The 21,109-nt window shown below is 40.2% G+C and overlaps 1 long non-coding RNA gene across 1 annotated transcript; it reads left to right on the top strand.

Moving 5' to 3' along the window:
- The first annotated feature begins 6,234 nt into the window (after positions 1-6,234).
- LOC146359464 (uncharacterized) lies at positions 6,235-15,822 on the top strand. The gene is made up of 3 exons (XR_014787269.1): positions 6,235-6,523; positions 11,951-12,024; positions 14,021-15,822. It is a non-coding gene; the product is annotated as an uncharacterized LOC146359464 (long non-coding RNA).
- The last annotated feature ends 5,287 nt before the right edge of the window (positions 15,823-21,109 follow it).

Raw genomic sequence — 21,109 nt, forward strand, 5'->3', positions numbered from 1 at the left:
CTCTTAGCAGTACTCATCTTTTCAAGAGGCGTGGTTTCAGCATGTATCAGGCTGCCATTCAGTGCACCTTCATTATAACCTTTCCTGTGGCCACCATTTTATCATCCTGATGTTTCTTAATCGATTTTTAAATTAGCACTAAAACACTTTTCTGGCTATATATATTTTTTAAACCATTGGTTACCCACAAACACAGTTCATGGAGAAAAATCAAATCTAACAAAAGGTTTAACTTAACTAACTGCAGTTATTGAAACATTCAAACTGTGGCATCTTTTATCTTTACAAAATTTCCCTAAATACAATGTTCTTGGTGTAAACTCCAGGGTGGCCACTGTAATGTCCTGCTTCAGGTCCATCGACAACCTGAATCTTGAGGTTTGCCAATGAGTGCACATGACTCATGGCAACGTAGATCCCTTCATGATTTGTTTACAGGCCGTATGCTACTGCCATATCATTGTACTTTGGCCTGCACCTCTGTTTATAAAGGTGTACAGAGACTTTTAAATGTTATTTTGTTAAATGTAACAGCTAGAGACTTAATTTCTGAGAAATAACTAAACTTCGACTGGCTTACTTTTAACTATAGATATCTCTTAATCCCTTCATGATTCTTTACAGGCCATACTGGCATATCATTGTACTTTGGCCCGCACCTCTGTTTATAAAGGTATAAAGAGACATTTTTGGTATTCATATTTCATTTTGCTCCAGTTTTCAATTAATTATGTTTGTTTAATTATACTTCACTTTTTATATTAAAAATAAAACTTTATAGTACATTTTTATAGAAGGTAGCCTAATTCTTAAAAAAAAGCTTTATGGACATAAACTCCCAGCTTTGAATTACAGTGAAAACTGTTATTATTCGTGGAATCTGCATGTCAAGAGCTTTCCAATGAAGCATGTTTCATGAGAATTGGTCAACAGGAAGGCAATCAAAAAGGGATGACCAACTAACTCATGACTTTGAATTATATATATAAGATATTGAAATATATGTGCAATAGCACTCAAATAAAATATCAGTATAGTGCTAATTAAATAATTGATTTAAAAATCTGCACTGCCTTCGGTCACCACCATTTACGAAATTAAGAAATGTGTGTGTGTGGGGGGTTCTAATTAAATACTTCCAATCCACACTTCTGATCCAAAAAAACATTAAGCGCTTTGTGTGGCCAATACTTGGCAATCCCACTTGAATGAATAAGCACTTTAGACACACCCACACATACACAGAAAGAGAGCTTGAGGAAAGACAAGTTTTTTAAATGGCCACTTGTCCATCCATGGCAGCTATAGCTAAAAGTAGTTAAGTGCAATACAGAAACCAGAAGAGAGCCATGCCAAGTAGCCCTGCTCCCTGACATCACATACACCATGCAGCTCTGCTCTCAGGCATCTGCACATACAGCACAGATATCTGCAGTGGGGAGGACTTAAACTTATGGTCTATTATACTACACAACTGGTGTCTGTCTCTTTCTTGTTATTGCATAGTTATGGATGAAGGATTCAGAGCAGCCCTAAATTATCCTTACTTTGCAAATGAAGAAAAAAGCCATTTTCACTGGCATTACATCACATTTCACTGTTATTTTATCTCTGTAAAATAGAGTAAAATACTTTATTTCATAAAATCAAAATTCAGCAAGTATTATTTTGTCATCACGCAGTATCTTAAAAACTATTATTACATCATGATTACCACTGAAGAAGCCATTTCCCACGTGTTCCCAACCTTCCTTCAGTTTTAGCACCAGTTGTTTGCTTTATGTTTTAGATTTGGGTATGGCCTTTCCCCCAAAACCTTTATGGTGGCGAATGTAACAATTTCACACAACTACACTCCTAGTTCTTCCCACTCCCCTCCCTCTCAGTTGGGGCTTGCCTTGCTTCAGTACTCTAAATCTTCCATCTGTCAAAGTTCATGAAAACAGCAGATATGGTTACAGCATAAATTTAAAAAGAGATAGTTTGTAAAGGAAAATCTAGCCTTTCCTAGTAGCCATTTCATTAGACAAGACAAGAATGACAAGACAAGAACAAGCAGGACAGCTGTGAGCAATTTACAGCATGTCATGCCCAGAGTAAGACTGTCCTTGTGAATGATGAGCCAATTAAGGTTGGGAAAAATCCCCAATAAACTTGCTTCTGTAATATTCTGTTAAAGAGGCCATTAATCCAATTAGATGTAATAGGCTTAGGTAGCTCTCCTCTTTCATACCTACCAATATGTCTTGTCCTAATGAATGACTTGTGTCCCAAACTGACCACATGTTAGTTCTGGCAAAGATCATATGAAAACATTGATCCAAAGCTTTTGGAGCTGTGCAGAACACTTCAGTGATTAGAAATCCTTACTTTAGATATTGATGCACATACTCATTGACATGAGGCTCCATGAGGAGAAGATGGAGGAAGATGGATAAAGCCTGTAAATTCAAGGGATTTGGCGGACTACCGTATCAAAGCTGTCAAGAGGTCCAAAAGAAATGAATTTTAGGGAGGGCAGGGAAAATCCAACCTCTTTTGTATCAGGACAAATAACAGCCCTGAAATGATCTTGCCAATTCTGCTGTTGTTGATTGGTTTTAACACCAATGGTTGATTAATCATATTGTAAGTTTTTAACTTTCTGTAAACCATGTGGAAGGAACATTTTTGGATTACAAAGTGGGATATTAATAGAACTAGGAATATGAATAAAATGGCTCTGCTTCACTGTTCTAAAGAAAGATCCTGTTTCGGTACCATAACCCTCACTAACGAGACTCTCTCCATAGTAAAGTGAAGAACTTTAACAGGAAACTGCAGAAAAGGCATTTTATCCTTATTAGGCCTGTATAAAACCACAGTACTATACACACTTAGCTGGAAATACTCTCAGTTGAACTTAATTCTGAGTAATCGTGCTGAGAGTTGTACTGCAACCCCTAAAGACTGTAGAAATGATGTATTTTGCACATATTTCTTTGGGAAACTATTTCCCACTACTGGACCAGCTCCTTTTCAGCCCTCTGGGTGGCCAAGAAAACAATAAATTTGATCCTTGCAGAGTGGCAGCTTTAGAATCTCATTACTGGGAGTAAAACACAGAATCAAATTGACCAAATCCTTTAGGAATTCCACAATGCAGCAGTTTTTCTTAATCTCCGCTCCATAACATTTTCATTATTGTGTAGTTACATTAATGTATTGCACTCCCCCACCTCCAAACATTTTCATTTCACTACATATGGGCACACAAGACCTTTTCCTTCTCATCAAATTCCTTCTTCTGGTAGAAAAAATGAAAAATGTCTCCCTTGGGTATGTTATAACATACTTCAGTAGGATTTTTACTCTGCCTCCAGTCCAACAGTCCTACTTAACAGGAATATGCAAGGAAACTTGAGTTAGAGAAAGATATTAACAGCAGTCTTGATCAAATGTAGCTTGGGTTTAACCGTTCAGACATATCAATATTCCAGAATAATATAGTAATATTGAAAGTCATGCAGAAACTTTTTGCACTCAGAATTGATCCATCCATAAGAACTCATTGGATGACTTGGGTTCCTAAAAAAACAGTGGGTTAACACTCAATTTGGGGCACAAAGTCAATTTTTATCACTGTAAAACATAGTCGTTGTACCGTGAAAGCTAGAAGGTCCAAAGTTCAAGCTGGATATCAAATTTTATGGCAGTTTTTGAAGTTTAAAGTGCATAGCCCATGATTTGCATTTACATTTTGAAAGTAAGTTTTTGTTATTATGTTAATGCCCATTTTCATGGCAAGTGACCCATAACTGGTGACTTCTATATAGGTCAGCCTAGCAACGACAAGGTGTATTCACAATGAGCCACTCATACGGGCCATTTCAGTACTGGATGATATATTCAGAACAGTTCCCTTTGCTTTATTGAACATGATTGCCTCTTCAGATCATTAGCAATAAAAATAAAAGATCCTGAATCTCATGGTGGGTTTCAGCAGCAGTTCTTGACCTCCATTTCTTTATCACTTCTTGTTACAGATATCATAATCAATGTGTGAACATACCCTGACTACTTTTTCACACATGGTATCTTATAGGGGAGCAGGTGCAGCATTAAGAGAGGGTGGTAGTGCTCTCTCGCTCTCGTTCTCACATGTACATATACATATACACAAAGAGTCTATGTAACTGCTGCAGATTTTGGTTTAGATACCTTTCTAGTTTGACCATTAGTACTATAATAATAAAAAAGTAAATGGCTGTGTATTAGATATGCATGCTAATGGCACAAATCTCTCTGACTAAAAAAAATAAGGATGAGGGTAGGCTGAGTGTTTGACTTACTTATATATTGCTGTAGGTATTATGAGGTAAAAAGAAAGACCCACAACAAATGTCTTTAAGATACAGTGAGAGAGAGAGAGAGAGAGAGAGAGAGAGATTTCTGATTTAATCCTGAATGTATCGAAAAGTGGGCTTTTAGGCCTTGTTATTCTAGACTGTGGCTCAGATTTCTATGTACTGAAGGTTGCTCTTCTCCGTGCTCTGAGAGGGTTTTTTTGGCAGCAGGGTGAGGGGGAGTGTTAACTTATTTTTTATTATAAAATTTCAACAAAAGAAAAATATGGCTACATAGATTTCAATATATCAATTTCAATGCATACATATGAAAATACAGGCTTCTAAGAGCTATACATAAACTTCAACAAAAGCAGATCAAATATCCAAAATAAATATCCATTCATAGATATACACCACCCATTCAAATATTGAAAGCATTTTAAGGTCTTCAGTCATTGCATTATAGGAGGTGAGCATTAATCCTTCCAATGTTGTAATATCACTCTTTTAGCTGTCAGAAGGACATGGAGAATCCATTTGCGCTGACCATGTGTTAACTTCCAGGAAGCAGGTAAATAATTTTAAAAAGCATGTATATCAGTAAATATTAAGGAGTGTTCCAATACAAAACTTATCCATATAATGACCTCCTCCTCAAAAGGGGCAACTACTGGCCATTGCCAAACATATGCTTGAAAAAAGCATTAGCTGCATTATACCTACAACACTTAGCCGACTTAGACAAACCCTTATTAAAGAGATGTTGCAGCATCCAATAGACACAAAACAAAAGTTTTTGCTGAATAAGACGCATCCTGAGATTCAGACACATCATATACAGATGCCAAGGCAGCAATCCATTGGTTAGGCAAAATGGAACAATCCAGTTCCCTATTCCATTCTTGCTTAAGACCCTGTATATCATATTTATTCACCAAGAATAAGAATTTATAGACATGAATTGTAGGCTGATTTGCCTGGCCAGCCTCAATAAGTGCTTCCAATAACGATGGAAACACTGAAGCTGTAAAAGCGGCAGATACTAACAAATGTTGCAATTGCAGTTATTGCCGTTCAGCCACAGCTGGCAAATCATATTTAGTCCACAAAATAGAGAATGCCAAAAACTTGCCATTAGCGCCCACCAGTTGATTCAAGGTAAAAATTGCCTGATCCATCCATGTCCACCACAAAGACATTTTCTTTCTTATTTTTAAATCTGGATTTCCCCATAGCATCAATTTAGCATGAGAAAATGGATCAAAATATAATTGATTTAAAAGCAAATAAAAAAGAGAGCAGCATATGTTTTCTACTCTGCTATTATAAGGAACTGTTCCGAATAAACCTCTTTCACTGCTACCCAATAGACAAGTATTTCTAGTAGACACACCAGTAGTAGCAAACTTTAGACTGCAATGCACAGCTCTCACTTTACTTGCACTTAAATAAGTTTTGTCCCATCAGGGTCAGTAAGTTAGAATGACATGAAGTACCATGTGGATAAAACCATTTAGCTTCTTTTCTCCCCTTAAATTGAGATTTCTGGAAAGTCAAGCCTGAGAGGACTGAATGGAACTGATACCTCTCCATGGAGACCTTATAGGCTCATATTTCTGAACCCTGTCTGCCTCCATTAGTTCCAGTTGCTAGAAGTTTTTAGTGAATTAAAAGTTACACTGGGCCTTCTCCCCACATTCCAGATCCAGAACTCCCACCTGTATGCAGCATTGGTCCTGCTGTATTAAGATGAAAAGCAATTTACTTTGAGGGAAAACCTATGTACAAATAGTGAACTCTTTAGCCCTATGCAGGCATTACTCGCATGAAAGGAAAACGTACCGATAAGGGGCTGTGAAGCCCTGCATTTAGCCCCGCCTCTGAGAGCATGCAGCTCCTCTCAGGCTCTGCACAATTTAGAACCCTGGAAAATCAAGGGCCTAAATCACATGGGGAACGTCCACAGATGGAAAAGGATGCACACTGCATAAATTATTCCTCAACGCAGGAAGGGCTGGGAGGGGCTGTGTGACCTCTGAGGCATGGCTAAATGCATGACCCTGCAGCTTGTGTTGCTTTTTCATATGAGTAATGCCTGCACAGAGCTATTTTCAGAGTGTGGATACTTACGTAGCCAATATGACACCATCCGCACACAAGGAGGAGGTATCAGGAGGTTCAGAAAACAGCCAAAGGTTTGCAGAAATACCAAAAGTAAACTTTGGGGGGTGGGAACCTAGGGGAAGGGTGGGGGAACCAAACCAGACTTGCCCAACCTGACATACTCCAGATGCATTGGACTACAACTTCCAGCATGATGGGAGTTATAGTCAAACACATCTGGAGGGTGCCGGGTTACAGAAGGCAGCCTAATGGGGGCTGAGCATGTTCAAGGACCAAGGAATGCTGGCTGACTGTTTTATTTGGGGGCTGAATACTAATGGGGAAGAGGAAAATGGAGTATCCTTGAAAAGGACATGGCTGGCTGGCACCTTGAGCAGGAGCCCTCCACTGCAACATTTTGTCACAGGTCCAGGTTGTATTTACTAATTCTGAAGACAATTTCTGAAGACTAATTCTAAAGGCTTGACAAAAGTTTGTGGTTTGTAAAAAAAAATAAAAAATCCAAAATGCATCTGTCAGTTCTGCGAAACAAATGTGACCTGAAAGCTATTCAGCAATTTAAAAATAGGAATATTATCTTCCAATGGTTGTAAAATGGAGTTAATGGTCTAGTCACTCTGTAGCTTTTGAAGCACAGGGTATAATTTAATGCATCTTCAGTTCTATGCCCTGTCTTTTGACATCTAATAATAATTGACCATTTAGGATAAATGAAACAGAATTAAATTTCCCAAATTTAAGCACCTCTTTGGTTAACATTTTAATAAAACCACTTGGCCAAGAGTCCTCTTTCTCTGCTTGAGCAAAAAGGAATCCTGACAGTCTAGTAGCAGCTAGCATTTAATTTAGCTAATAAAAAAGTTATGTAGAGCTGTTAGTTAGGCAGCGAAGTTTATAATGTTTGGCAGCGAACAAGCAGCTCATGGGATTGGTAACTGGATATGAAACCTTTTGCCTATAAGTCACTGGTTCAAATGAGCTCCAGGTCATTAGTTGTCAAAAGTTGCTCCAACACACAATGACAATTTAGACAGCTGTTCCAAAATATAAGTATGCACAAAAGATCCACTATTTGTCTTGTTTTAGATTGGGGGGTTCTCAAATCCTCCATGCTATCAGTTTAACCTATGGTTACCACTACTTTTTTAAAAAATGGGTGGAGTGTGTATGTCATTTATAGCAGCACAATAAGTAGAAGAACAAGAGAGCCAGTGTAGTGCAGTGCAGCATAGTGGTTAGAGTGGACTTATGAGACCTGGGTTTTAGTCGCCCTTTGGCAATGAAGTTCACTTGGTGACTTTGGGCCAGTCACTGTCTCTCAGCCTAGCCTACCTCACAGAGCTGTTGTGACGATAAAATGGGGAGGAGGGGGACCCTGGGCTCTTTGGAGGAAATGTAACAAATTATATGTATGTATGTATGTATGTGAGAATAGCAGCACATTCCACGAAGTTCAACTTTTTTTTTTAATAACAGCTGACTGGGAAAGGCCAGGGCAGGGGGGGGAAAAACCATTGTTACTGGCCAGTCTAGGTCCAGGATTGTTCTGGCTTCTGAGGAGCTTATGCAGGCCCAACTCATACAAACCTCTACTACTAAAATGACACTGTTTCTTCCAATTCGCTCACATGGCCGGTGTGACATGAGCCTCCCTCTGGTCTGTCTGCTTCCACTTCGGGACAGCTGTTCTCGCTGTCCCACAAGCTTCAGCCCCTAAATTCACCAGGTAAAAGAGACACCCAATATTCCTAATTGGTTCCCTTTATCGAACCAGGAGAAGTACACAGGTAATATGAACACTATTGGTGGTGCAGAAAGATGAACAAGACACAGGATTTCATAATTTAAAAACCACATTTATTTAATACAAGAGATGTTATATCTTGTAACTAATCACTCAGTTCTTGGTCTTACCCCACCTACTCTACACCTTCTAACTCCTGTTCTTTCAATCCCACTTTAGAGCTTCATCAAACTCTAAAGCCCTATCTAACCAACTGTTTGTCCCTGCCTTTTATAATCTCTCTCTCTCTCTCTCTCTCTCTCTCTCTCTCTCTCTCTCACACACACACACACTCACACACACACACACCTCCCAACTTTCACTCGCTACCAAATCCTCAACCCTAACTTGCCTGGGTTCTATTTAACACAGCAAACACATATAAATTCCACATGGCAAACATTGTGATTTTGTCACAGCTGGCTTATGCTGAACCCTTATGGCCTTGCCTCTTAAAGAGGCAGTAAGCAATAAAATCAACATGTTTTTTTCTCAGCATGGAGAGGCAGGGATAGGAAGTTTCACCTGCTGATTTATTTCTGTTATGCAGCTGTCTGTGTAGCAGTCTAGTGACACTAGGTCCTCCTACCCAGCAACAAAATGATTGCCACCAACTGGGGGTTAGAGGGTATAGTGGAACAGAGAGTCATCTCTTGTTGGCACTGGTTGGAAAATAAAAGTTTTAGCCTTGTTAAGAGACAGACCAAAATTGAGTGGGGAGAATATAGGGCTAAATGAGGTCTTTCAGTGCTTCTCCAACTGTAACAATGCCCTGCCTCCTATTTTCAGAATGGTGGCTCTATTTGTAACCTAGAGGCTAAGAGCCTGAGCTGTGAACCAGGAATCCTCGTCATTCCTTACTCATGCTGTTTAGAGGTTCTTTAGTCGACGTTGTGACCCTCCAATTTTGCTTCTGTGTCTAAATAGCATTTTGTGCGAGTTTTTTTTTTTAGAGTAGGGTAAATGTGGCATTTAATTGCGAAAGCAAAAGAATGTGCAATTTCCTTTTGCGTATTTGCGCTGTTCCGCTATACCACAGTGCCACCTAGAGGTTATGTAGCAGAAAAGCAGATATGGAAACACTCCTTGTGTCATGCTCGGATCTCAATTCTACCATGAAACTGAAAGTGTACACAGCCAATTAACAGCGGATTAACAGTCTCTTGTAGAAAACCTCTAGATGGCCCTAGGTGACCCATTCTCTCTCAGCCTCAATCCCACCTTCTGCAAGATCTGGGATAATAACACTGAGTTATCTTACAGGGTAGTTGTAAGTAAGGATTGCACCTAGATAATGCATCTGAAGGGCTTTGAATATTTAGAAGTGCCATACAAGTGTTGGTGGTGATGATGTCCTTTAAGCTATGACCACATAAAAATTTCCCATACTCTCTATAAAGCACTTAATGCAAAGAGGAAACAATAGTATGAGGCATAAATGCTTACCCTTCCTCTCTTTCTCCACACACCCCTGTGGGCTACATCATCCTGGTACTGTCCCTGATTCTCTATATCAGCTATGGGATTAATACAGTGGTGCATAGGTACCAATGTACCATGCACCGTAGGGTGACCAGATCACACCAAAAGGTCACATGACACATACACAACATCATGCCTTTAGAGGAAACAATGACCAGGTTGTTTTTAGGTCAAGTAAAAAGAAATTGAGGATCCTGGCTGTCATTTTTATTTTTGCATGATTGGCTAATGATAATCATGTAAGAAGCTGAGGCAGTCCATGTTGTATCCAGTCCTCTGTTCCTGTTTAGTGCTTCACCTTCACTTTTGTGTGTGAGACAGAAAGTTTGTACATCATGAAAGGGGTAGAAGCATTCCCAAGGCTGGTCTGAAAAGAAGTCCTGTGCTGTCACACTTCTCAACTATGTCGTAACTCCTCCTTCATGATTACAACCTGCCTGTCTGCCTGCTTCCTGGGAAGTACTGTAGCTCAGTGGCAGAGCACCTGCTTTGCATGCGGATGGTCCCAGTCCCAGGCATCTCCAGGTATGGCTAGGGAAGATCCCTGCCTGAAACCCTGGAGAGCTGCTGCCAGTGAGTATCGATAGTACTGGACTAGATGGACAAATTCTGATTCGGTATAAGGCAGCTTCCTATGTTCTTTTCTTCCTACTTTTTGGCTCAGTTTGCTACACTGGACCTATACACACATTAACCCAGTAGCTAATTTCTTGTGCTTATGTTTTTCCCCCTGATTACATAATGAACCTAAGCCCCTAACCATAATACCTGTCTCTACAGGTATGTCTTTCCTTCACTCCCATATCCTAGCACACTGCATCATATTTATTGGGTTATATATGGACACAATTGTGCAAATTCAGTGTTATTTGAAGGGTGAGAAGGAACTGAATCCACAATTCCATAAAGCAGAAGTGCGTATGTACATATGATAAATGTGAAGAGATCAGTGTCAGGACATGGAGGGACAAAAGTGACGTAAAATGGAACACTGGCCATCATGTTGTTGAATCTACAGAAGAGAATCAAATTAATCTGACAATAATTAAAGAAAGGGGGAAAAGCACAATTCACTTTCCTCACATATATCCAGTCCACAAAGGAAAGAAATGAGCATGAAGAGGAGATGGAGTTTGAGCTGAATTCTATGGAACTTTTTGAAGTGTCAGAAGTGAGGAACAGTTCAATTCTCATTTTAGTCTATTAAAACTCATGTTGTCAAATGGTCTTGTACACATTTCCAGCCACCAGTAATGTGTTATGTGCAGGCCCTCTGTTTTTCTCTAAAAATGAAAGAGGTTAGTATTAGAAGAAATAATTCATCCAGCCACCCTAGGCCTCCAACTGGCCCGTTTTCCTGCTGCAGGCTTAAATGCATGGTGAATTAAGCTGAACGTTCCCAAGATTCCCCACAACATAACAGCCATGCTTTAGAGAGTTTCTACAGCTTGTTATGAGGGATGCCATGCATAATTACTGGAGGGTGTATTTTCACTTAGTCTGGTGGCTTGGCACACTTGGTCAGTAAGCGGAAGCCCAGTTAGAAAAGAAAGGGTTTTTGTTGTTCATGCTCAGAATGGTGGAAATAATCAATCAATTAATACCACCGATGCCTGCCATCTTGTTAAAAGACAAGATACCAAGAAGCAATGCTAAACTCTAGCCTGCTCTGCTATGAGCACTTGGAATTATTTTATAGTGAAACATGACAAGTATGCAAATCATGAGGGTCCCCTTTTATGTTTACATTTGTGCATTTTTTTCCCACCCCCTTCAGCTATTTCTGACGAGAGGCAGATTAGTGGAGCTGTCTATAATTTGATCTCATTGACTGAAGTGCATTTGGATACTTCTTGCCCTAGTCCCAAGATCCAATCAACACAGCAGACCTCGCACTATATACCTATATGGTATTTTAAGTGCTGGTAAATATTTTCAAGAGGAAAATTGCCGCTAAAAATAAGCATGAGAGCATTACAGCGATCACAGCAATAATGCCCGGATGAAAGGGTTAGTTGGTGACATGTGACATGTTCAATTACTTATTTGGATCCCTTAAGCAGTTCAGTTAGGCTATTATAAACAGCTACAGATTCCATTACATAACTTTAAAACAATGTCCCTCCTTTTGTGCATGACTTGTGGGCCCAGGTTTTTTAACTGCTTGTGTAGTTAGTCCTCTCCTATTCTTCTGGTTAAAAACCATTTCTGTGTTGTTGTTTTTCCTTTGCAGTGTTTTCAGATCTGAATGCTGAGCCATGTGAGCAAATTCTTCCATCTCTGTGAAGTTCCAGAGGATCCTTCCAGGTAAAGGATCATAACTTAACATTATCTCACTGAACTGGTAAAGAGCCACTGCTTAAGAAGACGGTGCTGGGATCACTGCGGTACATAGTGTGTGCAGGGCGGGGGGACTGCTATAATAACTTCGAACTATGTGGTGGTGCTAAGAATGCAACGGGAAGGTGAAACTCCTATAAAGAAATCTCAGTGGAATCCTGTTCTTGAAATCTTTCTGAAGGGCAGAATCCAGTGCCACATGAGCAGAAGTCTGCTCATGCAATGGGACCTTTTCCTCCACTTCTTCTTTCTGCTGCCCCTGCACCCCACCCCCAATCTGCTCCAGAGGGTTCTCCCAATCTTCCAGGGCAGATTTTGAGAGCACACTGTGGGCTACAGGGGAGAGGTGGAATCACTCCACTCCCAATTCCATTGATGGAAGCAGCTCCACTGTCCATTGAACTAGATCCTGCTCGAACTTTCCCCATGCTTCCTTTGTCCCACTTGCTGTGGACTTTGTCCCTGGAACATCACAATAGAATAGAATAGAATCCTGGACTTGATCCTCCTAGAATTCGATCCAGCTGACCCTGCTCCATCCAAACTACCTATGCCCTAACTATTTCAATATTATCATCTAATCTGCAGCATGTACTACACTATTGCTGCAAAGCTAATGGTTAATAGCCATAGTTCTGTGTCCCTTAACAATGCGTAAATGAAATTTGAGCTTTCTAAAAATCATTTGCAAGATCATAAGGCGTTCAACTGCAAGTTCATAAGGTGTTCATCTAATGAAGGTATCTCGCTTTCTACATTTTATCCATTTTATCTTGGTGGTCATCAGGATTTTGCAGTTACCATACTGCAATATACCAGGTGCACAAATGAAGACCTTCCCCAGCACTCATCAAATGAAACATTGAAATGGGTGGGATGCTTTGCTTCCTCTGAAAGCAGCACAAGAACTTCTCCAGCACCTAATAAAATAACTCTTTAAAAAAGGAAGCAGAAAGACAGATCAACAAGCCAATGCCAAGTTGTACTACTCACTCAGATTTATAATCCCATTAACGCATTTGGGACTACACTGGCTAAAATCCAAGTGCTTCAGCATAACTGATTGGGCTCTGAGTGTAAGAAATTACATTCACACTAGTTCAGTGACTAGTTACACATTGAGTCACAGGAAAGGCATACTCATGTTTAGAAGGCCCTAGATTTTTGCAAAACCGTTGGCACTTCTCTGGTATTATTGGTGTCATGTCATGGAAAGCTCTGGTTTACTTCTTCAGTAATCATTTTGTTATGGAGAACTGGTCATGGGGGAAGCAAAAATGGAACAAAATATAACACTACATAAATGTGGCTAGAGAAAGTAGAGAAAGTATGAACATATGTGATTTCATGAAGAGGAAATGCAACTAGGTAGTCGAGTTTAAAGAAAACTCAGGAATGCATCTACAGCTTTGCAGATACTTAAACAAGTGTTAGAAACACAATGGCTGTATCAAGTGCTGGACAAAGTACAATAGTATTTTACATGGATCACAAGATATCTGATTCACATGGCCATTTTTAATGTTGTAATTACATTGCAGCCATAGAGTTGACTGGACAGGGGGGTATTTTATCTTCGGGCCTGTCCTAGTGTCTAGATCAGCCTTTCCCAACCTCCAGATGTTCTGGACTACAACTCCCACCAGCCCTAGCCTGCATGGCCATGGGTCAGGGATGATGGGATTTGTAGTGAATATCTGACCAGTGGCCAGGCTGTCTGGGGCTGATAGGAGTTGTACTTCAGAACATCTGGAGAGCACCAGTTTGGGGAAGGCTGGTCTAGGTGGCAATTCATGGTTTCAACACAGCTGCTGGAATAGTCACCTGACTGGTCGCCATGCTACAAAACAAGTCCATTCAAGAAAGCTTAAGCCCCTTGCAAAAAAGGGAATTGTATGAACTAGTTATAAAGTATACACACTACAGTGAAAAAGCAATAATAAGGAGGAATTCACACTTGCAGATTCATCACTTGATGACTGCAGCCTCGGCTGGTGGCTCCCATGTGTGACACAGACATCACGGATGAAACACCACATGAAAGAAGTTTCATATTATCTGACATCATCCCAACAACAACACTTTTCAAAAGAGGCATTCACATGGTCAGTTGCAAGCCACTGGATGTTGAGGAATCAAATGATGTCAATCAGGACTGGACCATCCATTACAGCCACTGTATGAAAACCACATGGCAGCTGTTATTACATGGTAAGCTGTAGTGCAGGGTCCACAAAGTGCAGCTTGTGTGCCACCCCAGAAGGCCTGTCTGGATCCCCCCCAGGGCTCCAAGAAAAAAAAGGGAAACACACTTTAGGAATGGGCCCTATGGTTCCTGCAGAGCTCAAAGGCTCCTGCCTGCTTCCTATGACACTCTAGGAATGAGACTTATATGGCAAGATCCTGTTCTTAGAGCATTTTTCCCCTGGTTTTTTTCTGAAAAAGATCTAGGTAACAAGAGTGGGGGTTGTCAGGATCCTTCATCAAGAGAGTGGATTAGAGGAAGGAGAAGAAGAGCTGGGTGGTTTGACACCTGAGATTTCTGGAAGGAGTATTGGTTTTATTTGATCAAAGCAGGTGCCAGGCCTCTGAAATGCTCTGAGAGAGCGAGAGAGAGAGCTGTATGTGAATGTGCGTGCATGAATGTATCTGTGCATGCATGTGCACACACACGTGTTGCTTCCTCCACACTGGCAGATACCATATGTGGCCCTCAGGGCTAAAAAGGTTGTACATCCCTGCCATCTGTCAATGGATCGCTCAATTGCATTTATATCACATTTGTATCTCCCTGAGCTCTAGGCAGTATAGATGGAGTGTAAAATAGCCATCATGTGAAGCTTGCACATCATGGCTGAAATGTGTATACCAGCCTTCAGTCCTAATTAGGTGATAGGATAAATTCACCCACAGAAGTAACCAACAAAGCTGGATAAAGATTTATTTTAATCAACAGTAGGTGGATAGCAAGGAAACTAGCAAAACAGGCCTGAGCAAAGATAGCTAGGCAAGTCGTGTCCTTTCAGAAGACAACCTTCAGTGGTTTGATCTTCAATGTGACATTTGTTAACATAGTCCAACACAAGATGGCATCGGAGCTGATGAGAAAATAATTTTATTTATAGCAGACATCCTTTAATATGCCAAAGTAATAGCTCGGGTATTGAACTGTGATCTTGATTCTCGAGTCTTAAGTGAATGTTACTAGGATGTCATATGCCTGTAAGGTTCCTATGGAATGTCCACATATTACTGCCAGCTACCATGCTCTTTCTGTAACCAGAAGCATATACTAGAGGGATCAAGTTGTAGTAGATAGTTGGTTGTGTCAGATTCTTTGCTATAAAGAGCAAAGTGAATTTTGTTTTTTGTCTGAAATTTCATTTAGATAATAGGTATCTAACTCTTTTTGAAAGCCATCAACTAGGTTCTGGAACTCCTTTCCAAGGTTGGCCATCTCAGTTTCTCAATGATGACCATCCAGAAGCTGGTAAAGGCCATTCGTTTTAGGAAGGCATTTGGTATGTGATTTTAATTTGCTGTTTTTAATCTGTCTCCATTTTCTGAATATTTTAAATATTTTGATTGCTGTTGCATTGTTATTTTCTACTGAAGTTTTCATGTGTTAATGTTGAGTGTTTATGTTGTAAATGGAAATCATGTTTTAAAATTGTTAAATGTTTGTGGGCAGAAGGTTGTTACTATTTATGCAGGATTTAAAATAAATAAATAATATGAAGATTCTTCTCAGAACATTACCCAGTTAAAGGGAGTTGTGTTTGATTTGGGACAAGTAGAAAAATGATATAATGAGGGACTTGCAGCCCAGGATTGGTAAAGAGATGGTGAGAGAAGACCTAGGTACTTTAAATGAGTTCAAGTCTCCAGTGTAAGATGAATTACATCCCAGGGTGCTGAAAGAGCTTGCAGGCATTATTTTAGAGCTGCTGGCTTTAATCTTTGAGAATTCTTGGGAGAATAGACGAGGTGCTGGAAATCTGGAGATGGGCACTTGTTATACCCATGTTCAAAAAGTAAGGAAAGGCAGATCCAGGGAGCTACAGACCAGTCATCCTGACGTCAATACCAGGCACAATTCTAGAATAGATTATTAAGTGGCCGGATTGTGAGCACCTAGGAAACAATGCATTGAGTCAACATGGGTTTGCCAGGAATAAGTCATGCCAGACCAACCTTATCTCTCTTTTTTTTTTTTTTGATAGAGTTACTAGTCCGCTAGATCATGGCAATGCTGTGGATATAGTATATCTTGATTTCAGCAAAGCATTCAACAAGGTTTCCTATGATATCCTTGTTGACAAGAGGGCAAAATGTGGATTGGAGGCTACTACAGTTAGATGGATTCACAGCTGGTTGAGCAACCATACCCAGTGAGTGCTCATTAATTATTCTGCTTTGACCTAGAAGGAGGTCTCAAGTGGAGTCCTGCAGGGCTTGGTCCTATAATGATGTATACATGACTTGGATGAGGATGCAGAGTGAATGCTGATCCAGTTTGCAGATGACACAGAGCTGGGAGGGATAGCAAACACCATAGGAAACAGAATCAGGGTTTAAAAGGATCTTGTCAGGCTGGAACACTGGGCTGAAACTAACTAAAATTCAACAGAGACAAATGCAAAATCTTATATTTGGGTAAAAAAAACCAAACACCAACCCAAAGGCATGAGTATAGGTTGGGGGAGACCTGGCCTGGCAACAGTATATGTGAAAAGGATCTGGGTGTCTTAGTGGATCACAACCTCAATATGACCCACCAGTATGATGCAGCCACTAAAAAAAGCTAGCAGTTTTCAGAGGAACCGCCATGCTAGTTTGTTGGAGCAAAAAACCCAAAGAATCTTGTTGCACCTTAAAGGCTAACAAATTTATTCTACCATAGCCTACCTTTCATTAACACTGTCCATGAGTGTATATAACACTTTATTTAAAAATCTAGTCCAGTCTTAGGCTGAAGTAACAGAAGACCATGTCCAGGTCACAGGAAGTAATAGTTTCACTGTATTCTGCACTGGTCAGGCCACATTTGTGGTATTGGGCACCACATTTTAAGAAGGATATTGATGAACTGAACTATATTCAGAGAAGGCCAATCAGACTGATGAGAGGTCTGGAAACCAAGTCCTACAAGTAACAGTGGAAAGAGCTGGGTATGTTTAGCCTGGAGAAAAGAAGATTAAGGGAAGACATGATAGAGGTCTTCAAAAATCTGAAAAGCTGACATGCAGTTGATGGAGTAGACCTGTTCTCTGTTGCTCCAGAGGACAGGACTATAACCAGTGGGTGCAAATGGCAGGGAGGTAGATTTCAGCTAAACATTAGGAGAATCTTCCTAATAATAAGTGCTGTTTGACAGTGGAACAGACTGCCTCGGGAGGTGATGTGTCCTTTTTTTGCTGGAGATATTTTAGTAGAAGCCGGAGAGCTGTTTGTCAGAGATACTGTAGCTGCATCTTTTACTGATCAGGGGGTTGGACTAAATGACCTCCAAGGTCTCTTCCAAATCTGTTTCTATTATTACAAAGTAGGAGACAGTTCAAAGGGAAACCATTTCAGAAAGACCATATCCCATGATGGGATGAGAAAAAAGCTAAAATATCATTGTTTTGTTTAGAGAGGGTTGTCTTCAGCCAAATCATTTCAATGGATAGTGTTCCATTTTAAGAGAAAGATGTTCTTGAAAGCATAACATTCGCTTATGAGATGTGTTCATCTCAGAAATCTGAGTAACGGTAGAAGAGGTGGGAGAGTGTATGCAACACTTTATAATGATATGAATATTGTGTTTCATGCATGTGTGCAAGGATGTATATAGTCTTTAGTATGCTACGAGAGACTTTGTGTGCATTTAGAATATATGTATTCTGTTGCAAATTCACTTTCATAAAATTATGACCTTTCTTGGCAATAGCAGCCCACCTCTCCTTTTGCATCAGCAGCTGCTCCAGAAGTACTGGCTTGTTTATTGCCTGTGCATGCAAAAGTATTCCTCGAAGTTCATACCAAAACACAAAGGAATCTTTAATGTTAGAATCAGCATCAGGGAGGGTCCTGTGCTGTCTGTTGGCCTTTTACCCTGTTTGTTCACTCGGAGCTAGTTCTACTACGTTTTTCTTCCTCCATCTTGAACAGACTTCAAGCCCTACAGATTAATCTTGTTTGCCTCCCTGTCATACACCTTGTTTCCAAGTATGGTCACTATGAGAGAGCTGTCACTTGGAGACTTTGTGTAAAATTGATGGCAGACAGGGAAGGGCAAAAAGACAGGACAGATGGCTCTGTCACCACCACCACTACCGGCTCAATGCTATGAAAGAAGTTCTGTGTCTCCGCAAATGCCACTCTCTTCCATATACTCACTCTCTCCTTAGTCCAATTGCCTCACCAACAGCTGTCTATTTTTAAAAAGACTTGTTTTATTTTGTTCTTTAAAAAAGAAAAGAAAAAGCAAAGTTAAGAGATCAATGTTTAAGCTGCCAAGTAATCCCTTCACTAGATTCAATCCATGTGAATAGGGCCTTAACAGGCTTTGGCTAAAGAAGGCAAGTCCCTAGGCACCAAAGCTCTACCACCTCCCCTGGCAGTCTCCCCAAACACCTTCCTCAGATCTTTTAAATGTATTTCTCTAACCTGAGCTGTAGTGGCCACAGTATTCATTGTCTACAAGCCGATCTGGATGGCCTTGTTTATTTATTTAGTGTGCTTTTAAACTTCCCCGATAACTGAAGTTTTCTGGATGGTGTACAAGACATTAAAATACAAAAAAGAAAACTTTACTACAATGAATAAAAACAGTGCAGAGTAAAAACCAAGATAAAAACCAGCAGCAAACAATAAAACCATCCTAGCACATAAAAGCAAATTAAAACCATCAGCAAAATAAAGCACTTTAAAACAGTACTTAAAATGCCTGGGAGAATACAAAGGTCTTTGTCTGGTGATGGAACATTGGCACCAGGTGAGCCTCTCTGGGGAGGACATTACACATCTGGGGTGGCACCACTGAAAAGGCCTTCCCTCTTGCAGCCACCCGCTTTGCCTCATTTGGTGGGGGCACCTAGAGAAGGGCCTCAGAAAATGATCTTAATGTCTGGGTAGGAAATTGTTCTGCTCACGTCCTATTTTAAACATCCCGAAGGACAGGAGCCTCTGCTACTCCAGTCGCATCAGGGATTCAAGCCTACAGGTGAGTTGAGTTGTTGCTAGGTCCAAAATGTGGTGTTTGAAATTATTTTTAATTGGTGGAACTATGAGTCATGCCAGGGGACCAGAACAATGACTTCAGGCTTTAGGCTGCGAGCCTATACTCCAGGGGTAAGAAGCCTGATGCCTTCCAGATGCCTTGGACTGTAACTCTCATCAGCCTCAGCCAGCATGGCCAGTGGTTGGGGATTATGGGAGTTCTAAACTATCTGGAAGGCACTAGGTTGCCTATCTCCTGCGATGCACACTTACCTGGGAGTTGACATGCAATACTATATTCAATACCTCTGAATACAGACATGCATTGGATTGCAGTATTAGTCAGTTAGGGTCCAGTCCTATGCATGTTTAGAAAGAAAAAAGTCCTACAACAAGAAAGTCCTACAACCAGACAGAAAAAAGTCCTACAACTCCCAGCATGCCCCAGTCAGCCATGCTGGTTATAGGACTTTTTTTTTCTGTACAAACATGCATAGGATTGCACCCTTCATTGGTTAGATCATCCTTCTCTGGCCTGCATGGCCACTGACCAGATTAAAAAATAAGAACAACTAAAAATGTGCTTCCAATAAATCAAGCTGTGGATTTTAATAATTATTCATAATTTTTGATACAAATATGAACAAAAGCTGCAGATGGCAAGCCCCTTTTTAGGAGAGAGAAATGCCTCTTCTGAGAAGATGCCTATTGTGTGATACATCCCTGCCATCATTTAAATAATAATTTTTAAAAGCCTTTTTCCTTTAGGATGATTTTTTCCCCTCATATGCACATTTATGTGGATTTAATTGATTGATTAACCATTAATCAAATAACATTGCAATCCTATGCATTTCTGTTTGGAATCAAATCCTATTGTTTGAGTTCCACGAGACTTACTCCGAAATTAAGTGTGTATAAGATTGCAGCTTAAGACTCATATAATCAATCATCTAAGATTTCTTCAACCATGCAACAGACCTAATAAGAACCAGGGGCAAGCATCAGACCATTTGGAAGTGGAGAGTCTCCCTATATCAGTTTTAGAGACAGGTTTTGTTCTGCTTTCCATATACTTTTCCAGCAGAGAAAGGGGATAGTTAACCCTGAACTATCAGGACCAAACACTTAACATCCATCACTGGAGGATTCGCATATTGTGAGGGTTTCATGCCACTAAAATGCCACTAAAAAAAAGTGGAATTTCACTATAATGAATGCCATGATTTGAAGTCTTACCCATGCACCCCCATGTGGTCTAATGCAGATACAACGACAAAGGAAATGCAACTCTGGAAAACAGTGACATTTCCTGCACTTGAATCTTGACTTTCCCTTGAACTGAATTTCAATGGCAATATAATTCTACTAGAGAAAAGCTGCACTGAATTAAGATGCTCTGTTCCTTGATTATTTTCTGGTCATCCTCCAGATCAAAACAGCTGAAACCTAAAGAAGGAATCCAGTAGCAGCAGTTCAGTTAGACAAATGGGATGGACTGATAGCATCTCTATTATTTTACTAGTCTTGCATCTGCCTTTGCTTTCGCTGCGAAAAGCCGAGTGCTAAGTACTAGTTGTAAGGCAGAAGCAATTTAGCTTATCACTTGAATTAAGCTGTGTGAAATTTACACGTGTTCAGTTTATGCGCAATAGCAGGTGGGAAGATATTGCTAAAGGGCTATGCTTTGCCTTTATGACAGGTCAAAACCTAAACAGCCAAGGAAATCATGTTGAGGCATCAAATTATACAATCTGGACATTTAAAAGCCAGTTCACATGGCTACTGTGCACATGGCCACCCACTGCTTTATTTTGCTTATGTGTCTTTGATTGGACAATGCTGGTGG

Source organism: Heloderma suspectum, chromosome 1 (genome assembly GCF_057233095.1).
Source record: "Heloderma suspectum isolate Gila_16-S chromosome 1, 16-S_ref, whole genome shotgun sequence".
Lineage (NCBI taxonomy): Eukaryota > Metazoa > Chordata > Lepidosauria > Squamata > Helodermatidae > Heloderma > Heloderma suspectum.